General features: G+C 42.9%; 1 non-coding gene across 1 annotated transcript; it reads left to right on the plus strand.

The window, feature by feature from the left end:
• Positions 1 to 6,384: 6,384 nt before the first annotated feature.
• Positions 6,385 to 6,458, plus strand: TRNAI-AAU (transfer RNA isoleucine (anticodon AAU)). Its single transcript has one exon. It is a non-coding gene; the product is annotated as a tRNA-Ile (tRNA).
• Positions 6,459 to 8,147: the final 1,689 nt, after the last annotated feature.

The following is an 8,147-nucleotide window of genomic DNA, read 5'->3' on the forward strand; positions in this document are numbered from 1 at the left end:
AAGGTGGGCAGGATGTAATGTTTGTGACAAAGACAAGATGGACTAAGGGTAATGCAGAGTTCAAAACATTGGTACTCAAATGCAAAACCGAAAAATTATTAAGCCATAATGCTTGACAAATGTATGCTCTGAGGACCAAGTAGCCACCCTAGGAATTTCCTAGATTGTTACTCACTGGAATTCATCCGAGGAGGTGGCCATTCTTCTCGTAGACCATCCCTGAACTGGAAGATATTCTAAAAAGCCTTGCAAAGCCAGAAAAATTGACAACTTAATCCACCTACTCAGAGTCATAAAAGTCACCTTCTTGTCTTTTCCAGGCTGTCCAAAAGTCACAAACAAGGAGTCGGTTTTCCTGAACTGCAGAGGCCTGGTGACATAAATGAAAAGAGCTCTTTAAACATCAAGTGTATTCAGAAAATGTTCCTCCGGAGAGGAAGGAGAGGGAATGAAAGGAGGAAGAATTATTTCCTAAGATCTATCAAAAATAGACTTAACCTTTGCAGCAAAGGTAAGGCTAGGCCTTAAAGTTACCCCATCTTCCAAAGTATCAAATGAAGAGAGGACAGCATTTTAAGGCTCCCAGCTCCCCAATTGTTCTCAGCAAGGTGATAGGAAATAGGAAAATAACTTTATAGGAAACAATCTTTATGTCTACAGTATCCAGATCCTAATAGAGATAAAATTGCAAAGCCTATAAAAGAGTAGGAAGATTCTGAGTTGGAGAAAAGGGATTTTTCAACTGGTCTTACAATTTACAAAAGATCGGAACAGTCTAGACACCAAAGATTGTAACATCTTCGAAGGTACAGAAAAGTCCCTAAAAACCTTTATCGCAAAGCAATGAGCTTTCAGAGTGGAAAGAGATTCAAGTGAAACCCATTCAGAAGAAAATGCACAATAGCAGACAAACTACAGGTAGGTGCCAAAAGATCATGAGCAGAACATCACGTCTCAAAAGACTTCCAGTTCTTTGAGTAAGACTTCAAAGTAAAAGGCCTGCTGGAGTGCTGAATTAACTCCACTAAGGAAGAGGAAAGACCCTTTGCTAGCAGTCCAGACTTCTCAACCTCCAAAGCGATAGAGTGAGTTGGAGCAAGAAGGTCAGGGACGACGTTCTGAGAGAGACACACTTGAGCAGTACCCAAGGAGGTAGAAGAGCCAGAGGTTCAGAAGAGGAAACCATGACATCTCTGGCCAATAAGGGCCCACAAGAATAAAGTTCCCTCCCCACTGCTGAGACTTGAAGAGAACCATCTGGATCAATAAAAAGTGGGGGAATGTATAAAGGAGACTTCTCAGCCACTTTATCACCAATACGTCCACTACCTAGGCTCCTTGTTCCGGAAGCCTGGATCAGAATCGACAAAGATGAGCATTGTCCTTGTTTGAAAAGAGATCCAGAAAGGGTTTCACAAACTCTCGGCATATCTCTCAAAACAACGACCTGGATAACGTCAACTCCAGCAAATTTGGAAACCTCCAGCTGTCTGCCATCACATTGTCGGTGCCCTTGATGTGTACTGCCGACGTGTGCAACAGGTTGATCTCTGCCCAATAACCCAATTGTTCTGCTATTGCATTGAGGGATTTTGAATGCATGCTTCACTGTTGGTTAATGTAAAAGACAGCTACCTTATTCTCTGTCTTTACTAGCACATTGTTTTGAGACAGATGATGATGGGAAAACTTCAAAGCCCTGTAGATTACCATCAACTCCATCTATTTCCATGACCTCAGACTCTCTAGGAAAGACCACTTGAATCGACAGGATCAGTCCAACACAGTAGCTCTCCAGCCAGGTTTGCTGGCATCTGTTGCGAGGATTCAGGAGCATCCAGGTATATTAGTGTCCACTTAGACCAGTGGACTTCAAACTCTTTAATGCCGCATCCACCCAATGGGAAAAAAAAACATTGGTGCCTCCCCTCTGAATTGTCCACAATTCTTCTATTAAATTGACACTGTTTAAATATGCCTAGACCTATTTAAACATTGCAGTTAAGTTCTGTTACTGTTTTAAAAATGCAATCAAATACATGACCCCAAATATACTATTCTGGTCAGGCCTGCCCTACTAACCAATTGCAGCGTCATGCTCTGCTGAGTAAACTGATCTCACGACAGTGAGGAATGCACAGGCCGGGTGGTGCCCGGCGCACAAAAGCGTGCCTTCTTGTGTTGTACGTCTCTTCGCGCAAATGCAAACTCAGATTTCCTGCACTGTGGTCGGCAGGAGAGACATGGGAAGGCGCAGTAGGGAAGGCTTGAGCAACGAACCGTTGGCTATGTTTTGTTGTTACTTTGTTGACATGAGCTCAAGTAATTTGAAGCAGTTGGAACGGCCAGACCTAAAAAAAACTCTCTTACCTCCAACGCCGAATAACCACTATAATTATAATATCTCAAAAGCAGCTGGCCTTGTAAACTTAATGAGCAAGCAAGCCGATGCATTTTTTGTTTTGTTGTAAAAGAATAAAAATACTATCCATCCTTTCCTTTTTTTCCGGCAACAAGCAATGTTACAAAGATATCACAGCACACAGTGAGATTGAGTGAAAGAAGAGGCCCTGAGGCTGGCGTGCAGCACTCCACAGCTCTTGTTATTGTAATCCAGACAGGGGGCGGAAGGAGAAAAGTATGAAGGAATTGCAATAGTGAGACTAACTCTTCTATCTATCTGCATAACATGGAAAACGGATATCTTTAGTACTCATGGCCGGTTCGCTCCGTTGGTTAGAGCGTGGTGCTAATAACGCCAAGGTCGCGGGTTCGATCCCCGTACGGGCCAGGTTGCATTTTTTCTCTCAACTAAACTCTTTTTATATCATTTAATCAAGCTCTTATAAATCCATACACTCTGTTGCTCCAGTATACGTTCACTTTCCATTAGTCCTTCTTTTGCCACTGCTGACCAAAGCTCAAGCCGGCAGCGCCAGTAGAACAACACAAGTGCAAGGGATTGTCTCTCCAAGATGGAGACACTGCCTCAGACTATGTCTCGTGAGAGGTGGAGGGAGACCTAGAGCTGATTATTAGATGCGTGGGGATAAGAGGAACATAACTCAGGTGAACAGATTCTGGATAGTGATGCTATAGCTAGGATCAGCAACGTTACAGGGCAAAGGATAGGAAAATAATTAGGTGACAGAAGTATAGAAGTGGCTACAAGGGGGTGTGTCTCTTAAGAGGGCCGAAAGATACACTGAAGGCGAAGGTGAAGTGAAAGAAGAAAGAAAGATCAAAGGAAGTCGACAGTGATTGAGAGAAAACTCACAAAGGCAAATTGAGCAAAAGACAAGGTCTGGGGAGTTAGACTACTTCAATGCAAATTTACGCCGCAGATGAGCATGACAACTGACCCTTGTACAGTGGTGCTGAAACAATTTTCAGTGTGGGGGTGCTGCCATCAAAGGGTTTCTGAAAATCCAGGAATCATACAAAGAACAAGTCCTGCGGAATGAGCCACGCACATTCAGAAAGAGTGGTGATGCGTTGGTTACTTATTGGTAATCTTCATTAGCCTTAGTCCATTGCGTCCTTGTGACAGTCATTACAAAGTAAGGCGATGTCACCTTCCAACAGGAAGAAAGAACAGGAGGATCCTTAAATGCTAGCCCCATGCACCCAACCTGGGAGCCAAGCCCTTGCCAAAGGACTGATGGGAAGGTGGGCAGGATGTAATGTTTGTGACAAAGACAAGATGGACTAAGGGTAATGCAGAGTTCAAAACATTGGTACTCAAATGCAAAACAGAAAAATTATTAAGCCATAATGCTTGACAAATGTATGCTCTGAGGACCAAGTAGCCACCCTAGGAATTTCCTAGATTGTTACTCACTGGAATTCAACCCAGGAGGTGGCCATTCCTCTCGTAGACCATCCCTGAACTGGAAGATATTCTAAAAAGCCTTGCAAAGCCAGAAAAATTGACAACTTAATCCACCTACTCAGAGTCATAAAAGTCACCTTCTTGTCTTTTCCAGGCTGTCCAAAAGTCACAAACAAGGAGTCGGTTTTCCTGAACTGCAGAGGCCTGGTGACATAAATGAAAAGAGCTCTTTAAACATCAAGTGTATTCAGAAAATGTTCCTCCGGAGAGGAAGGAGAGGGAATGAAAGAAGGAAGAATTATTTCCTAATATCTATCAAAAATAGACTTAACCTTTGCAGCAAAGGTAAGGCTAGGCCTTAAAGTTACCCCATCTTCTAAAGTATCAAGTGAAGAGAGGACAGCATTTTAAGACTCCCAGCTCCCCAATTGTTCTCAGCAAGATGATAGGAAATAGGAAAATAACTTTATAGGAAACAATCTTTATGTCTACAGTATCCAGATCCTCAAAGAGATAAAATTGCAAAGCCTATAAAAGAGTAGGAAGATTCTGAGTTGGAGAAGAGGGATTTTACAACTAGTCTTACAATTGACAAAAGATCAGAACAGTCTAGACACCAAAGACTGTAACATCGACGAAGGTACAGAAAAGTCCCTAAAAACCTTTATCGCAAAGCAATGAGCTTTCAGAGTGGAAAGAGATTCAAGTGAAACCCATTCAGAAGAAAATGCAAAATAGCAGACAAACTACATGTAGGTGCCAAAAGATCATGAGCAGAACATCACGTCTCAAAAGACTTCCAGTTCTCTGAGTAAGACTTCGAAGTAGAAGGCCTGCTGGAGTGCTGAATTAACTCCACTAAGGAAGAGGAAAGACCCTTTGCTAGCAGTCCAGACTTCTCAACCTCCAAAGCGATAGAGTGAGTTGGAGCAAGAAGGTCAGGGACGACGTTCTGACAGAGATACACTTGAGCAGTACCCAAGGAGGTAGAAGAGCCAGGGGTTCAGAAGGGGAAACCATGACATCTCTGGCTAATAAGGGCCCACAAGAATAAAGTTCCCTCCCCCCTGCTGAGACTTGAAGAGAACCATCTGGATCAATAAAAAGTGGGGGAATGTATAAAGGAGACTTCTCAGCCACTTTATCACCAATACGTCCACTACCTAGGCTCCTTGTTCCGGAAGCCTGGATCAGAATCGACAAAGATGAGCATTGTCCTTGTTTGAAAAGAGATCCAGAAAGGGTTTCACAAACTCTCGGCATATCTCTCAAAACAACGACCTGGATAATGTCAACTCCAGCAAATTTGGAAACCTCCAGCTGTCTGCCATCACATTGTCGGTGCCCTTGATGTGTACTGCCGACGTGTGCAACAGGTTGATCTCTGCCCAATAACCCAATTGTTCTGCTATTGCATTGAGGGATTTTGAATGCATGCTTCACTGTTGGTTAATGTAAAAGACAGCTACCTTATTCTCTGTCATTACTAGCACATTTTTTTGAGACAGATGATGATGGGAAAACTTCAAAGCCCTGAAGATTACCATCAACTCCATCTATTTCTATGACCTCCGACTCTCTAGGAAAGACCACTTGAATCGACAGGATCAGTCCAACACAGTAGCTCTCCAGCCAGGTTTGCTGGCATCTGTTGCGAAGAATTCAGGAGCATCCAGGTGTATTAGTGTCCACTTTGACAAGTGGTCTTCAAACTCTTTAATGCCGCATCCACCCAATGGGAAAAAAAAACATTGGTGCCTCCCCTCTGAATTGTCCACAATTCTTCTATTAAATTGATACTGTTTAAATATGTCTAGACCTATTTAAACATTGCAGTTAAGTTCTGTTACTGTTTTAAAAATGCAATCAAATAAATGACCCCAAATATACTATTCTGGTCAGGCCTGCCCTACTAACCAACTGCAGCGTCATGCTCTGCTGAGTAAACTGATCTCACGACAGTGAGGAATGCACAGGCCGGGTGGTGCCCGGCGCACGAAAGCGCGCCTTCTTGTGTTGTACGTCTCTTCGCACAAATGCAAACTCAGATTTCCTGCACTGTGGTCGGCAGGAGAGACATGGGAAGGCGCAGTAGGGAAGGCTTGAGCAACGAACCGTTGGCTATGTTTTGTTGTTACTTTGTTGACAAGAGCTCAAGTAATTTGAAGCAGAAGGAATGGCCAGACCTAAAAAAAACTCTCTTACCTCCAACGCCGAATAACCACTATAATTATAATATCTCAAAAGCAGCTGGCCTTGTAACTTTAATGAGCAAGCAAGCCAATGCATTTTGGGTTTTGTTGTAAACGAATAAAAATACTATCCATCCTTTCCTTTTTTTCCGGCAACAAGCGATGTTACAAAGATATCACAGCACACAGTGAGATTGAGTGAAAGAAGAGGCACTGAGGCTGGCGTGCAGCACTCCACAGCTCTTGTTATTGTAATCCAGACAGGGGGCGGAAGGAGAAAAGTAGGAAGGAATTGCGATAGTGAGACCAACTCTTCTATCTATCTGCATTACATGGAAAAAGGATATCTTTAGTACTCACGGTCGGTTAGCTCAGTTGGTTACAGCGTGGTGCTAATAACGCCAAGGTCGCGGGTTCGATCCCCGTATGGGCCAGGTTGCATTTTTTCTCTCAACTAATCTCTTTTTTTCTCATTTAATCAAGCTCTTATAAATCCATACACTCTGTTGCTCCAGTATACGTTCACTTTCCATTAGTCCTTCTTTTGCCACTGCTGACCAAAGCTCAAGCTGGCAGTGCCAGTAGAACAACACAAGTGCAAGGGATTGTCTCTCCAAGATGGAGACACTGCCTCAGACTATGTCTCGTGAGAGGTGGAGGGAGACCAAGAGCTGATTATTAGATACGTGGGGATAAGAGGAACATAACTCAGGTGAACAGATTCTGGATAGTGATGCTATAGCTAGGATCAGTAACGTTACAGGGCAAAGGATAGGAAAATAATTAGGTGACAGAAGTATAGAAGTGGCTACAAGGGGGTGTGTCTCTTAAGAGGGCCGAAAGATACACTGAAGGCGAAGGTGAAGTGAAAGAAGAAAGAAAGATCAAAGGAAGTCGACAGTGATTGAGAGAAAACTCACAAAGGCAAATTGAGCAAAATACAAGGCCTGGGGAGTTAGACTACTTCAATGCAAATTTACGCCGCAGATGAGCATGACAACTGACCCTTGTACAGTGGTGCTGAAACAATTTTCAGTGTGGGGGTGCTGCCATCAAAGGGCTTCTGAAAATCCAGGAATTATACAAAGAACAAGTCCTGAGGAATGAGCCACGCACATTCAGAAAGAGTGGTGATGCGTTGGTTACTTATTGGTAATCTTCATTAGCCTTAGTCCATTGCGTCCTTGTGACAGTCATTACAAAGTAGGGTGATGTCACCTTCCAACAGGAAGAAAGAACAGGAGGATCCTTAAATTCTAGCCCCATGCACCCAACCTGGGTGCCAAGCCCTTGCGAAAGGACTGATGAGAAGGTGGGCAGGATGTAATGTTTGTGACAAAGACAAGATGGACTAAGGGTAATGCAGAGTTCAAAACATTGGTACTCAGATGCAAAACAGAAAAATTATTAAGCCATAATGCTTGACAAATGTATGCTCTGAGGACCAAGTAGCCACCCTAGGAATTTCCTAAATTGTTACTCACTGGAATTCAACCCAGGAGGTGGCCATTCCTCTCGTAGACAATCCCTTAACTGGAAGATATTCTAAAAAGCCTTGCAAAGCCAGAAAAATTGACAACTTAATCCACCTACTCAGAGTCATAAAAGTCACCTTCTTGTCTTTTCCAGGCTGTCCAAAAGTCACAAACAAGGAGTCGGTTTTCCTGAACTGCAGAGGCCTGGTGACATAAATGAAAAGAGCTCTTTAAACATCAAGTGTATTCAGAAAATGTTCCTCCGGAGAGGAAGGAGAGGGAATGAAAGAAGGAAGAATTATTTCCTAAGATCTATCAAAAATAGACTTAACCTTTGCAGCAAAGGTAAGGCTAGGCCTTAAAGTTACCCCATCTTCTAAAGTATCAAGTGAAGAGAGGACAGCATTTTAAGGCTCCCAGCTCCCCAATTGTTCTCAGCAAGATGATAGGAAATAGGAAAATAACTTTATAGGAAACAATCTTTATGTCTACAGTATCCAGATCCTCAAAGAGATAAAATTGCAAAGCCTATAAAAGAGTAGGAAGATTCTGAGTTGGAGAAAAGGGATTTTTCAACTGGTCTTACAATTGACAAAAGATCAGAACAGTCTAGACACCAAAGACTGTAACATCTTCGAAGGTACAGAA

The sequence above is a fragment of the Pleurodeles waltl genome, chromosome 12 (assembly GCF_031143425.1).
Source record: "Pleurodeles waltl isolate 20211129_DDA chromosome 12, aPleWal1.hap1.20221129, whole genome shotgun sequence".
Taxonomy (NCBI): Eukaryota; Metazoa; Chordata; class Amphibia; order Caudata; family Salamandridae; genus Pleurodeles; species Pleurodeles waltl.